Source organism: Pongo abelii, chromosome 7 (genome assembly GCF_028885655.2).
Source record: "Pongo abelii isolate AG06213 chromosome 7, NHGRI_mPonAbe1-v2.0_pri, whole genome shotgun sequence".
Lineage (NCBI taxonomy): Eukaryota > Metazoa > Chordata > Mammalia > Primates > Hominidae > Pongo > Pongo abelii.
This window is the reverse complement of record NC_071992.2, coordinates 32,619,389-32,634,833: the sequence shown is the minus strand read 5'-3', so window position 1 is coordinate 32,634,833 and position 15,445 is coordinate 32,619,389.

Below are 15,445 nucleotides of genomic sequence, written 5' to 3'. Positions count from 1 at the left end.
TCTCAATACCAAAACATTAGCCAGGCGTGGTGGCACATACCTGTAGTCCCAGCTACTCGGGAGGTTAAGAGGGAAAATCACCTAAGCCTGTGGAGGTCAAGGCTGCAGCGAGCCATGATCTTGCCACTGCACTCCAGCCGAGGTGAGAGTGAGACCCTGTCTCAAAAACAACAACAAAGTTGAGGATACTATGAATAGCATTTGCCAGTACATTTGAAAACAAGAAATTACAGAAGTAAATTACTAGAAAATTTATCAAACTGACTCAAATATAGTCTAATTCTGTCACTAATATTAAATAAATTGAATCACGCATTTACATCTTATAAAGAATACACTAGGTACCAGTTTATAGCAGCATTCCATAGCCAAAAAAGGTGGAAACAAGCCGAATTCCATCAACAGATTAATGGATAAACAAAGTGTGGGCCAGGTGCGGTGGCTCACGCTTGTAATTCCAGCACTTTGGGAGACCAGTGGGTGGATCACTTGAGGTCAGGAGTTCGAGACCAGCCTGGCCAACATGGCGAAACCCCATGTCTACTAAAAAGACAAAAATTAGCCAGGTGTGGTGGTGGCACACGCCTGTAATCCCAGCTACTCAGGAGGCTGAGATAGGAGAATCACTTGAATCCAGGAGGTGGAGGTTGCAGTGAGCGGAGATCACTGTACTCCAGCCTGAGTGACAAAGTGAGACTCTGTCTCAAAAAAAAAAAGTGTGGTATATCCATACAATGGAATATTGTTCAGCCATTGGAAAGGAATCAAATTCTGACACATGCTGCAACATGGAGCACCTTCAGAACATGCTTAGTGAAATGAGCAAGACACAAAAAATTGTATGTTTTCACTTACATGAGGGTACCTAGAATATAGGCAAATTCATAGACACAAAAAGTGGAATAGAGATTGCCAGGGGCTGGAAGGAGAAAGGATTGAGGAGTTACTTTAATGGCTATAGAGTTTCAGATGATTAGAAAGTTCTGGAAATGAATGGTGGTGAAGATCACACAACGTGAGTACACTTAATGACACTGAATTGTATTATTTTAAAATGATTAAATTTTATGTCATATATATAGTACCACAATAAACAATTTAGGGCTGGGCGCGGTGGTTCACGCCTGTAATCCCAGCACTTTTGGAGGCCAAGGCGGGTGGATCACCTGAGGTCAGGAGTTTGAGACCAGCCCGGCCAACATGGTGAAACCCTGTCTCTACTGAAAATACAAAAATTAGCCGGGCGTAGTAGCACATGCCTGTAATCCCAGCTACTTGGGAGGCTGAGACAGGAGAATAGCTTGAACCCGGGAGGCGGAGGTTGCAGTGAGCCAAGATCATGCCATTGCACTCCAGCCTGGGCGACAGAGCGAGATTCTGTCTCCAAAAAAAAAACACACAATTTAGAATCGGGCTTGTTATATTTACACACACAGGAATAAAATACATTCTGCTGGGATTTGGGGATTATACTGAACCTCTATCAGTTTAGGAAGAATAGGTCATTTTACATTATTGAGCCTTCTAGTCCATGGAGATGGTATAAAATACCTCTTTCATCAAGTCCTCAATTTCTCTCACCAATGTATTATAATATTTGGTATAAATGTCTTGCCATCTAACCATAACATTTGATTTTTTTTTTTTTTTTTTTGAGACGGAATCTTGCTCTGTCGCCCAAGCTGTAGTGCAGTGGCGTGATCTCAGCTCACTGCAAGCTCCGCCTCCCGGGTTCATGCCATTCTCCTGCCTCAGCCTCCCAAGTTGCTGGGACTACAGGCGCCTGCCACCATGCCCGGCTAATTTTTTGTTGTTGTTGTATTTTTAGTAGAGATGGGGTTTCACCATGTTAGCCAGGATGGTCTCGATCTCCTGACCTCGTGATCCGCCCGCCTCGGCCTCCCAAAGTGCTGGGATTACAGGCGTGTGAGCCACTGCGCCTGGCAACATTTGATTTTAAAATGCTGTCATGGATAATACCTTTCTATTTTCTGATTGTTTAATGATGATAAATTGAAATAAAAGCGATCTTTTAAAATATCTTTTTTTTTTTTTGAGATGGAGTCTCACTCTGTCGCCCAGGCTGGAGTGCAATGGCATGATCTCTGCTCACTGCAGCCTCCTTTTTTTTTTTTTTGAGACGGAGTCTTACTGTTGCCCATGCTAGAGGGCAATGGCGCAATCTCTGCTCACTGCAACCTCCACTTCCCAGGTTCAAGCGATTCTCCTCTGGAGTAGCCGGGATTACAGGCATCTACCACCACGCTAATTTTTGTATTTTTAGTAGAGATGGGGTTTCACCATCTTGGTCAGGCTGGTCTCGAATTCCTGACCTAAGGTGATCCACCCACCTCTGCCTCCCAAAGTGCTGGGATTACAGGTGTGAACCACCACACCTGGCCAAAATATTTTCTTCTATCCAGTAACTATACTAAATGTACTTAGTTCTTATATAAGTTGAGTATTCCTTATTCAAACTGCATGGGACCAGAAGTGTTTCAGATTTAGGATTTTTTCTGATTTTAGAATATTTGCATATAGATACCTGGTTGAACATTCCTATTCCACAAATCTGAAATGCTCCAATGAGCATTTCCTTTGAGCATCAAATACCTGCTCAAAAAGTTTTGGATTTTGGAGCATTTTGTATTTCAGATTTTTGGATTAGGGATGCTCAACCTGTATTTATCAGCAATTACTTTGGATTTCTTTAAATTACAAAGTCACATAGTCAGTGAATACAAAGCTTTTTTCTTCTTTTCTAATCTCTATGATTTTTTGTATATGTTTCATATTGCTTTGATTAGGACAACTAGGATTTCATGTTAGTGGGTAGGGGTTTTTGGAGGTATTTATTCCTTACCACTGTTTCTTGTAGGCAGCATTTTTTGTTGTTGTTGTTTTAATTCTAATCTAATATTCTCTATTTTTTTTGTTGTTGTTTTTGAGACATGCTCTGTCACCCAGGCTGGAGTGCAGTGGGGGCGATCTCGGCTCACTGTAACCAACCTCCACCTCCCAGGTTCAAGCGACTGTCATGCCTCTGCCTCCTGCGTAGCTGGGATTACAGTTGTGTACCACCAAGCCCAGCTAATTTTTGTTTTTTTGTTTTGTTTTGTTTTGTTTTGTTTTGTTTTTTGTAGAGACTGGGTTTCGCCATGTTGGCCAGGCTGGTCTTGAACTCCTGACCTCAAGTGATCTGCCCGCCTCCCAAAGTGCTGGGATTATAGGCGTGAGCCACTGCACCCGGCTAATACTCTCTACTTTTCATTTGGGGATATTAGACTGTTTATATTTAATACGATTATTGGTATTATTAGGTTTAAGTCTGTCATCTTGCCATTTGTTTTCTATTTGTCCCATTTATTTCCTCTTTTTCTGAATTCTTTTGGATTAATTGAATATTTTTTATTCTATGTATCTCTTTTGTGTGGCTTATTAGCTGTACCTTTTTGTTTTGTTCCTTTAGTGGTTGCTTTAGGATTTGTGGCATACATCTTTAACTTTGTTCCGTCTACCATCAAGTGGCATTACGCCACTTCACATATAGTATCAGAATCTTGTAATATACATCCCTAACTGTGCTATTGTCATAAATTTTGGTTTTATATGTATTATAAGCCCCATGCAACATTGCTATTATATTATCATCACTAAAATATCACTTAAAGGGATTTAGTAATAAGAAAAAATTTATTTACTCATATAAATATGTGTTATTTCTAGTGTTCTTCATTGCTTTGTATAGTTTTGTATTTCCATCTGGTATAATTTTTCTTCTGCCTTAAGACTAACATTTTTTGTAGTGCAAGTTTGATGGTGATGAGTTTTTTCAGCTTTTGTATGTCTTTAAAAGTATTTCTTTCATGTTCATGTGGGAAAGATCATTTTACTAGGTATAGGCCGAGTGCAGTGGCTTATACCTGTAATCCAAACATCTTGGGAGGCAGAGGCAGGCGGATCACTTGAGGCCAGGAGTTCAAGACCAGCTGGGCCAACATGGTGAAAACCTGTCTCTACTAAAAATATAAAAATTAGCCGGGCATGGTGGCCTGCTAATCCCAGCTACAGGGAGGCTGAGGCACAAGAATCACTTGAACCCAGGAGGCAGAGGTTGCAGTGAGCTGAGATCACACCACTGCACCCCAGCCTGGGCAACTCTGACTCAAAAAAAAAAAAAATTTTTTTTTAAAGATTATTTTACTAGGTGTAGAATTCTATCATTACCCATGGAATCACAGCCCATTGGCCTGCAATTCCACTAATTTAAGTTTGACTGCTGTCACCTTGTGCTTAGATGCTGGGTTTTTCTCGGGCGCTCCTGCTCCCCATTCAGCAATCCTTTCACGCCTGCATCCGAGGGAGGTCCTTCTCCATGCTCTCACCCTTTCCCCAGTTGGAGACTGCTGCTGTGTATCACTCAGTGCTGGGCTCATGGTAGGAGCAGGTGAGGTTCTCTGTTGTCCCAATTCAGCCTCAATCTTGGGCTGGCTGTTTGTGCTTTATTTTTTTCTCTCTCTCTTTTGAGATGGAGTCTTGCTCTGTCACCCAGGCTGGAGTGCAGTGGCACAATCTCGGCTCACTGCAACCTCCACATGAAACCTCCGGGTTCAAGTGATTCTCCTGCCTCAGCCTCCCGAGTCACTGGGATTACAGGCGTGCACCACCATGCCTGGCTAATTTTTGTGTTTTTAGTAGAGACGGGGTTTCACCATGTTGGCCAGGCTGGTCACAAACTCCTGACCTTAGGTGATCCACCCACCTCAACCTCCCAAAGTGCCGTGATTACAGGCATGAGCCACCGCACCCAGCCTGTGCTTTGGTTTTCAAGGTGAGGTTTTCTGAGCATTCTTGCTCCTTCTACCTGTGGCCGCCAAATTTCTCCTTGTGTCCGTGGTTGGTGTAGGGTGGGAGTTTTCAGCCCCATTCCTAGCAAGAGTAGACATCTGTTTGATATCTGTATCCACCCTTCCCTCCAAGGTAGAGAATTTTTGCCTCGACCTTTTGCCAGCAGCAATAATCTTTGCCCGAGTCCTGGGAGAAGCAGATGGGTTTTGTTTTGGTTTTGTTTTGTTTTGTCTGCCTCTGTTCCTTCTCCAGAGACAATAGATCTGCCAGCGCCTGGCAGGCCATAGTACTTGCTGTACTTTCCCCAGCAGGTTATGACCTTGGCTTGGTAGGAGAGAAGGGTCTGGGGAAGCCAGTGGAGCTTTGCGCTTGTTCCCCTACAGCCGCCAGTCACTCATTGTTTGCTCTGAGGTTGGCTTTCTCTGGTCTCCTGCCCTGTCTCACTCCTCCTGAACACCTAGTGAAGGGTGAGGAGGAAGAACTTTCTAGAGAATGGGTACTCCCTTTGTGTCTGAAGCCCCCAGCCAGGACTGGCTTCATGGCATGGTACCTGTGCAGGGCCCCACATTTAGAAGGGCTCCATGTTTGGTTTACTGCATTGCTGTCGCCTATCGCCATCTTGAACTTCTTCACTTTTGAGTAAGGGTTCCCACATTTTCATTTTGCACTAAGGCCCACAAATTAAATAGCCTGTCTGGTTCCAAACTGATGCAGTAGCCCATGCGTGATCTTTACAAACATCAGAATCTTAGCTTGTATAGCAGCTGCCTTTTCTCCCGTGTTTTGCCAAAGGGAAGACAGTTTCCGTGTTCCGTCTCTCCTTGGAGAGGGTTATCTCTTTTTGGAATTCAGTTTACATAATTGCTTTGCAGCCTCAGCTCACTGTGGGCTCAAAAATGTTATGATTTTGTGTACCATCCAGCTGTTTCTTTTTCTTTTCTTTTTTTTTTTCTTGAGACAAGGTCTCAGTATATTGCTGAGGCTAGCCTTGAACTCCTAGGCTCAGTGAACCCCCCACCTCAGCCTCCCAAGTAGCTGGGACCACAGGCATGCACCATGCACCCAGCTAGATCCAGCTGTTTCTTGTTGCTAGGGTGAGAGCAGCATTCTTTACAGATCTCTGTGTCCTAAGTGGAAGTCTAAATAAGCCGTATGATTTAGAGCTTGTTATTTTTAGAATCTCAATTTCAGCTAGCAGAGCAATTACCTGACTAAAGCTTTTTCCCTCCCTTTAAAGGGAAATTTCACACTTTTTAATTTAAATATTTCCTTCAGAAAAATGTCACTTTATTTTATTTTATCCCCACAACAAAAAACCCCTTAGTGTCACTGTCACAATAGAACAACCTAGAATGACTTTATATTGTCTTTTGATAATAGCTACTGTATAATTAAGCTCAAATGAGCAGAGCTCCCATATCAATCCATGATAGTGAGGAAGAGCGTTTACAAAGTGAAATACAGAGATGAAGCGTAATAAAATGAGGGCAAATTCTCTAAATAAGACCATGTAGGGCCAAGTGTGGTGTCTCACGCCTGTTATCTCAGCACTTTGGGAGGCCAAAGCTGTAGGATCACCTGAGTCCAGGAGTTAGAGACCAGCCTGGGCAACACAGTGAGACCCGATCTCTACAAAAATAAAAAATAATTAGCTGGGCATGGTAGCACACACCTGTGGTCAGTCCTCAGCTACTCAGGAGGCTGAAGCAGGAGGATCGATTGAGCCCAGGAGGTCGAGGCTCCAGTGAGCTGAGATCGGGCCACTGCATTCCAGCCTGGGCAACATAGTGAGACCGTGTCTCTACAAAAATATTTAAAAATTAGTTGGGCATTGGTACTCTGAGGTTTTGTAATGAAAAAAAGCTAAAGATAAAAAATGAAAAGTAAATAAAAATTAGCCAGGCATGGGAGGCAGATCAGCAGCAGTGGAGGGTCCTGGGTGGTACAGCCTGCACCAGTGTGGGGTCACTCCTGAGGGCCGCACCTCACGGGGGCACTGGGGTTGCCGGTAACGTCATCGGGAGCATGGTCCCAAGGCTCTTCACCTCCTGGTCTCAGCCTCCTCCACCTCTCCTGGGCTGTTGGGTTTTGTCGTGTTGGAAACAAGGTCTGAACTGAGGCCAGTTAACTAAGATCAAGGTACAAGGCCTATTTTGCAAGGAATAGCAATATGCCCCCTTCAAAGATGACAGCTGGCCACAGGACTAAGCTTGGCAACAAGATGTGAGTGGAAGCTCCCAAAGCTCTCTAAAGAGGCCTCCTCTTCTCTGCTTCTTGGAGTGTGGACAGGATAGCTGGAATCCTAGCATCCAGTTTTAAATACCAGGTGACCTTGAAGATGAAAGCCATGAACTGAGATAATGTCCTTATCAGCTTTTTGTTTGTTTTTTTGTTTGTTTTGAGATGGAGTCTCACTCTGTCACCCAGGCTGGAGTGCAGTGGCGCGATGTCAGCTCACTGCAACCTCCATCTCCCGAGTTCAAGTGATTCTGGTATCTCAGCCTCCCAAGTAGCTGGGATTACAGGCGCAAGCCACCATGCCCGGCTGTTTGTGTTCATGTTTTTTTTTTTTTTAGCAGAGATGGGGTTTCGCCATGTTAACCAGCCTGGTCTCGAACTCCCAACCTCAAGTGATCTGTCTACCTCGGCCTCCCAAAGTGCTGGGATTACAGGCGTGAGTCACCACCCAGCTCCCGTAAGCTTTTACATGAGAGAAATCAACTATGTTGTGGAGGCTGAGGCAGGAGAATCACTTGAACCCGGGAGGTGGAGGGTGCAGCGAGCCGAGATCGTGCCATTGCACTACAGCCTGGGCCACAGGGTGAGACGCTATCTGAAAAAATAATAATAATAATAAATAAATAAATAAATAAATAGCCAGGCGTGATGGCACACACCTTCGGTCCTGTGGCAGGCGAATAGAGAAATTAGGATAACGGGGGTTCGGCAGGTACAGCCAGTTCTCATAAGCAAAAGAACAGCAGGTGCAGCCAGCTCCTATAAGCAGGAGAGCGGCAGGTGCAGCATATAGGCCACATCCTCCCTCCCGTGATAACAAGGCACTTCAGTCTCTGCTGGGTTGCAGGCCAATCCTTCATGGGGTGTAGCCAATTGGAGGCCTCTCTAGGGCACCGAGGGGTGTTGCCAGGTTCCTTGGGCTTGATAAAAATCCTAATTAAGGCGGCTCTTGAGCCGCTTGTTCGAGCTCACTCTCACTCTGTGAATTGTCTTCAATAAGTCTGTTTTCCCTACTCTGTTCTTCTGTTGCTTTGTCTTCCCTTGTTTCGTTCTTTTGTTACTTGTGCATTTTGTTCAATTCTCTGTTCAACACGCCAAGAACCTTGACAACTCTATCAGGTAAAAGTCCCAGCTACTCAGGAGGCTGAGGTGGGAGAATGGCTTGAGCCTGAGGAGGTTGAAGCTGCAGTGAGCTGTGATTGTGCCACTGCGCTTTAGCCCAGGTGACAGGCACTGTCTCAAAAAAAAAAACAACAAAAACTAAAGCTTTTTAAAGTCAGAGCTTTCTCATAGAGCACTTGACAAATTTACAAGTCAGCCTCTTTCTAATCTTCAGCCTGCTGATACTTTTTAACATTTAATCATTAAATATTATACAGAAGTAGAAAAGTATAAAATATCCTCATGTACCTGTCCCTTAGATTTTTTGAGATGGAGTCTTACTCTTGTCTTCCAGGCTGGAGTGCAATGGCGTGATCTCGGCTCACTGCAACCTCCACCTCCCAAGTTCAACCGATTCTCCTGCCTCAGCCTCCCAAGTAGCTGGGATTACAGGTGCCCGCCACCACGCCCAGCTAATTTTTGTGTTTTTAGTAGATATGGGGTTTCACCATGTTGGCCAGGCTGGTCTCGAACTCCTGGCCTCAGGTGATCTGCCCACCTCGGCCTCCCAAAGTGTTGGGAATACAGATGTGAGCTACCACACCCAGGTAATCCCTTAGCTTTAATATTTACTCATCTGTATCTGCATGTGCTGCCCCAGATGATGATGATGATGATTGAGACAGGATCTCACTCTGTCACCCAGGCTGGAGCACAAAGGTGAGATCATGGCTCACTGCAACCTCAACCTGTTGGGCTCCAGTGATCCTCCCACCTCAGTCTCCAGAGTAGCTGAGACTACAGGTGCAGGCAACCACTCCTGACTAATTAAAAAAAAAAAAAAAATTGTAGAGATGGGGTCTCACCTTGTTGCTAATATGGTTTGGCTGTGTCCCCACCTGAATCTCATCTTGAATTGTGATCCCTCTGTGTAGAGGGAGGGACCTGTAATCCCCATATGTGGAGGAAGGTGGGTGATTGGATTATGGGGGCGGTTTCCCCATGCTGTTCTTGTGATAGTGAATTCTCACAAGATCTGATGGTTCTATATGGGGCTCTTTCCCTTTCCCTCCTCAATTTTCTCTCTCCTGCCACCTGTGAAGAACATGTTTGCTGCCCCTTCCACCATGATTGTAAGTTTCCTGAGGCCTCCCCAGCCCTGCAGAACTGTGAGTCAATTAAACCTTTTTATAAATTACCCAGCCTCAGGTAGTATCTTTATAGCAGTATGCAAATGGACTAATACAGTAGCCCAGACTGGTCTCAATCTTCTGGGCTCAAGTGATCCTTCTGCCTCAGCCTCCCAAAGTGTTGGGATCACAGGTGTGAGCCACCATGTCTGGCCTTAATCATATGTTTCTAATTTTTCCATCTCATTGCAAGAGGGCTACAGCATTAAAAAAAAAAAAAAAAAAAAGTGTAATTAACCAAGAACCTAAAGACTTAAAGCAACAGTAGTTCCTTTCCCTAAATCCAGAGGAAGAATGCTGCTTTTCTAACTAAGGAAACAATTAAGCATCTCTATTTTTAGCCCTTTAGTTATACATGTAACTGATGTTTGTCCTTTCTGTCAAAGAAAAATATCTGCATTACCATGCCAAGAAATGGCTCTAATGATTTTTATGTTAGGAACTGGGGAGAAGGGGCAGAGGAGAACCATTCCACAAATGTTAGGAATTATTTACTGAAATTTTTGCTGTATAGAAGACCACTTTTTAGGTGATAATCATTTTCTGTACTCAAAATCCTTGAAAACGGATGTGGAGGGACAATGGAAAATAGAGCCTATCATATGAATGATACAATGGACTTTGGGGTCTCCAGGGAAAGGGTGGGAGGGGGTTGAGGCACAAAAGACTACACATTGGGTACAGTGTACACTGCTCAGGTGATGCATACACCAAAATCGCAGAAATCACCACTAAAGAACTTATTCGGCCGGGCATGGTGGCTCACACCTGTAATCCCAGCACGTTAGGAGGCCAAGGCAAGCGGATCACCTGAGGTCAGGAGTTCAAGACCAGCCTGACCAATATGGTGAAACCCCATCTCTACTAAAAATACAAAAATTAGCCAGGCGTGGTGGCGAGCACCTGTAATCCCAGCTACTTGGGAGGCTAAGACAGGAGAATTGCTTGAACCCAGGAAACGGAGGTTGCAGTGAGCTAAGATCGTGCCACTGCACTCTAGCCTGGCAACAGAGCAAGACTCCATCTCAAAAAAAAAAAAAAAAAAAAAAAAAAACCTGAGGCCAGGCGTGGTGGCTCATGCCTGTAATCCCAGCACTTTGGGAGGCCAAGGTGGGCAGATCACCTAGGGTCAGGAGTTTGAGACCATCCTGACCAACATGGAGAAACCCTGCCTCTACTAAAAATACAAAAATTAGCCGGGCATGGTGGCGTATGCCAGTAATCCCAGCTACTCGGGAGGCTGAGGCAGGAAAACAGCTTGAACCCGGGAAGCAGAGGTAGCAGTGAGCTGAGATCGCGCCATTGCACTCCAGCCTGGGCAACAAGAGCGAAACTCTGTCTCAAACAAAAAAACTTATTCATGTAATCAAACACCACAAACTATTGAAATAAATAAATAAATATATGGAGAGAGAGAGAGACAAATACATCTATAAGGAAAAAAAAAATAGAGACTATGGAAGTCTGTGGGCCAGGTGCAGTGGCTCACACCTGTGATCCCAGCACTTTGCGAGGGTCAAGACAGGCAGTTTGATAGCGGCCTGGGCAAGATGGCGAAACATTGTCTCCACAAAAAAATTTAAAAACTTAGCTGGGCAAGGTGGCATGTGCTTGCAGTCCCAGCTACTCGGGAGGCTAAGGCAGGAGGATTGTTTGAGCCCAGGAGGCCAAGGCTGCGGTGAGCCGTGATTGTACCACTGCACTTCAGCCAAGGTGACAGAGCGAGATCCTGTCTCAAAACAAAACAAAACAAAAAAAAAGAGATATTAAGAGATATCAACAGCTAGAGAAACGAAACCATCTTATTGTTGGGGAAAATGCCCTGAATACGTCCTATAATAGTTATCTATTGCCACATAACACATGTTCCCAAAACATAATAGCTTAAAGAGAAACTGCCTTTGCAAAATTAAGACAGTAAGAGAAATCTGACATAGTTGACTTCATCTTGCTTGTAACCTCCAAGCTGTCCTTGGTCATTCCTGGCACAGGCCAAGTTAATCTTGGGAGTTTAGTTTATTTAAGCAAGGGTGATACTAGCCCTTCCCAAAACTAAACTGCCTTCATAAAACTAATGAAAGGCCACGAGGTTAGGATTATGAGAGTGGCCTGAATTCTGCTAATATGGAGTTATTAAATTGTAACCAGCCATTGTTCTGAGGTCACAAGATTTGCAACCTCCACAGTTGCCCCTGTAATTAACATCACTATTGTAGAACCTAAGATTGGTCTTTTGAGACGTTTTAGCAGACTTTTGCATTCGGGCAACTAACTGACCACACCTGGGCTTGCAACTTGTGACTCCACAGGCCCTGTGGCCCCACCCAGAGGGGGACTCAGCCCCCAGGACCGTTTTCCACACCCCTATGAGTCCATCCCCAACCGATCAACATTCACCATTTCCTAGCCCTCTGCCCACCAAACTGTCCTTGAGTACTAACTCCCTCTTCTGCATGGTCGGCCTCACATCAGTTACACTCCCTTTGCTGCAATGCTATGGCCTCAGTGAATTGATTTTTGTTTGTGCTGACAGCAGGAGAAAGCCACTGGGCAATTACAAAACAGCATTCATTATCTCCCCTAGTTTCTGTGGGTCTGGGCTCCAGGAGCAGCTCAGCTGAATGGTTCTGGCTGGAGGTCTGTCATGAAGCTGCAGGATTCACTCCCAGCTCGCTCGTGGAGCTACTGGCAATGAGGCTCCAGTTCCTTGGCACGTGGTCCTCCCCAGTGCACTAACATGGTTTCAGCTAGAGGAAGACAGAAGACAGGGATAGAGAACCAAAAGAAGTGCAGTCCTTTATCATCTAACCTAGGAAGAGACATACCATGACTTCTGGTTAATTCTGTTGGTGTTTTTTGTTTTGGTTTGATTGTTTTTTTTGTTTGTTTGTTTGTTTTGAGACAGAGTCTTGCTCTGTAGCCAGGCTGGAGTGCAGTGGCGCGATCTTGGCTCACTGCAACCTCTGACTCCTAGGTTCAAGTAATTCTGCCTCAGCCTCCCAAGTAGCTGAGACTACAGGTGTGCACCACCACACCCAGCTAATTTTTGTGTTTTTAGTAGAGATGGGGTTTCACCTTTTTGGCCAGGATGGTGTTGATCTCTTGACCTCATGATCCGCCTGCCTTGGGCTCCCAAAGTGCTGGGATTACAGGCGTGAACCACCGTGCCTGGCCAATTCTATTGGTCTTATAGATCAACCATGGCACACTGTGGGAACGGATGACGGCACAAGGTCTGAATATCAAGAGAGAGGGATCGTTGAGGTCTGTCTTGGAGGCTGGCTCCCACTCTGCTCTCTATCCCCCGAAAATCCACAGTCCTCCCACATGTAAGTACATTCACCCCCTCCCAAGGAACAAGACAGTCCCATCAGCTCACAGCATCAGCTGAGAGTTCATCTTATCTATGTTAGGTCCAGGGGCAGATGACGACCCTAGGGTTCTCAGGTACAGCTCTAAGACAGTTCTTCCTGATCTGCAAGGCTGAGAACTAGACAAGTTATCACCCTCCAAACACCCAGCATGCAATGGTGGGACAGTTACATGATGCCCAGATGTTCCTGTTCAGAAAGGCTGCAAATGAAAGGCACACACACTGCTAGTCCATAAGCAGTTCTGAAATCCAGCTGGGTAAGCACTGGAATCCAGTGATACTTCTGCCAGGAAATGACTTTCCAGACTATTGACTCTGCCCTGGGAGGACTTGATTTCATCTTAGGAGTCATACTTTTACATGAAAGGTGGTGTGGATTTACAGCAAACCATTTTTCTCACCTTGTTTCCTGCCTGTAGAATTTTAGAAATCTCAAGGCCTGTTTTTTTTTTTTTTTTTACTTTGTCTCTTTCAGTTCAAGTTGACCAGGTTATTGCTCATGTAATTATTTTTTAAGCTTTGTCTTCTGTGAGTCGTACTGAGGCATCATCTTTGATTTTTCTTTTTTCTTTTAGAGACAAGGTCTTGTTCTGTTGCCCAGGCTGGAGTGCAGTGGCATGGTCTTGGCTCACTGCAGCCTCAATCTCTGGGCCCCAGCAAAACTCCCACCTTAGCTTCCCAAGCAGCTGGGACTACAGGCACATGCCATTGTGCCGGGCTAATTATTTTTTGCAGAAATGGGGTCTTACCATCTTGCCCATGCTGGTCTCGAACTCCTACACTCAAGCGATCCTCCCACTTCGGCCTCACAAAGTGTTAGGATTACAGGCGTGAGCCACTGTAATCTCCAGTTTTAACAAACGATTTTATAGTTACACCCTCACTTTAATCTTTAAACCATATTTTCCTGAGTGTTCTGAATTTAATCTTTGCTCTGAAGTCACTTCTAAATGTTAGTGTAATCATTTGCCACCTGGAGAAGCTGTGCATCTTCTAAACCAGTGAGCCCTGGTTTCTTTTTTAACAGTTCTTTCTTTAGCTTATTTCATTCCTGTCTTATTTTATTAAAGTGGCAAGAAGAAACCAATGGCATTTTCACTCTAGTTGGAAACAGATTTAGCCGGATCACTCATTCATTAGCTAGCTGTATTTTCCACTTTCCACACAACTGCGGGTGACAGTGTTGCTGAACTTACTGCCTTTCACCAGGACTTCCCTTTCTCCAGCTCCCGGGAATACTCCCAGGTTCAAGTAATTCTCATGCCTCAGCCCCGAAGTAGCTAGGACTACAGGAATCTGCCACCATACCCAGCTAATTTTTGTATTTTTAGTAGAGATGGGGTTTTGCCATGTTGGCCAGACTGATGTCGAACTGCTGGCCTCAGGTGATCTGTCTGCCTTGGCCTCCCAAAGTGCTGAGATTACAGGCATGAGCCACCATGCCTAAACAAAAAAAAATCTTTTTTAGAGATAGGGGTGTTGTTATGTTGCCCAGTCTGTCCTCAAATTCCTGGACCCAAGCAATCCTCCTGCGTTAGCCTCCTGAGTAGCTGGGACTACAGATGTGGACCACCATGCCCGCTTCCAACTGTGAGGCTTTTATCCACAGTTTCAAAGCACTCTCCTCAAATCCACAGTTTCAGCAGCACTCTCCTCAAAGCCCACTGCCTGAGTGCAAAGCCACTCCTGCATTGGAGGGTTTTGTTATGGCAGCACCTTGCTAACAGATACACAAATCTGTGTTATACATTGCTCCATTACAAATGAACTCAAAACTTAGCTGCCTCACAAATTACCTCACAAATCCTCAGAGCTCAGAATCTGGGAGCATCCCAGCCCAGTGGTTCCGGCTTGAGGCTTGCGTGCAGTTGTACTCAAGCTGTTGGCCAGAGTCGCCGGCTCTGAAGACTTGGCTGGGACCTGAGGGCTACCTCTAAGCTTTCTCTCATTGCTGTGGGCAGGAAGTTTCAGTTCCTTGCTGTGTGGGCCTCTCCATGGGGCCACTAACAGGACTTCTTCCCCCAGAGCGAGGGACCCAAGAGAGACCACCGGGACAGCCATGGCCTGTTATAACCTAATCTCAGAAGTGATAGACTACCACTTTTTTTTTTTTTTTTTTTTTTTTCTTGAGACTCAAGTGATCCTCCCACCTTAGCCTCCCTAGTAGCTGGGACTACAGGCATGTGCCACCATGCCTGGCTAATTTTTGTATTTTGTATTCTTTGTAGAGACAGGGTTTCACCATGTTGCCCAGGCTGGTCTTGAACTCCTAGGCTCAAGCAATCTGCCCATCTTGCCCTCCCAAAGTGCTGGGGTTACAGGCATGAGCCACCATGCCTGGCCTCATTTTTTTCAGTGTGAGATATTCTAGAACCAACCTACCCTCCCACCCCTAATTTAAGGTTAAGACAACTTACTGTTTATTTTCAAAGAAGTATTAAGTATCTAACATACAGTAGGTACTTCTGGGGGCAAAAAAAGATAGTCCCTGCCTTTGAGGAATTGCCTATTGAGAAAACAAGACATAGCTATAATACAATGTGATAAATTCTACAGAAGGGTATAAAGGGAATGCCCAGGAGAGCCAGATGAGCAGACTTTTTTTTTTTTTTTTTTTTGAGACGGAGTCTCGCTCTGTAGCCAGGCTGGAGTGCAGCGGCGCGATCTAGGCTCAATGCAATCTCCGCCTCCTGGG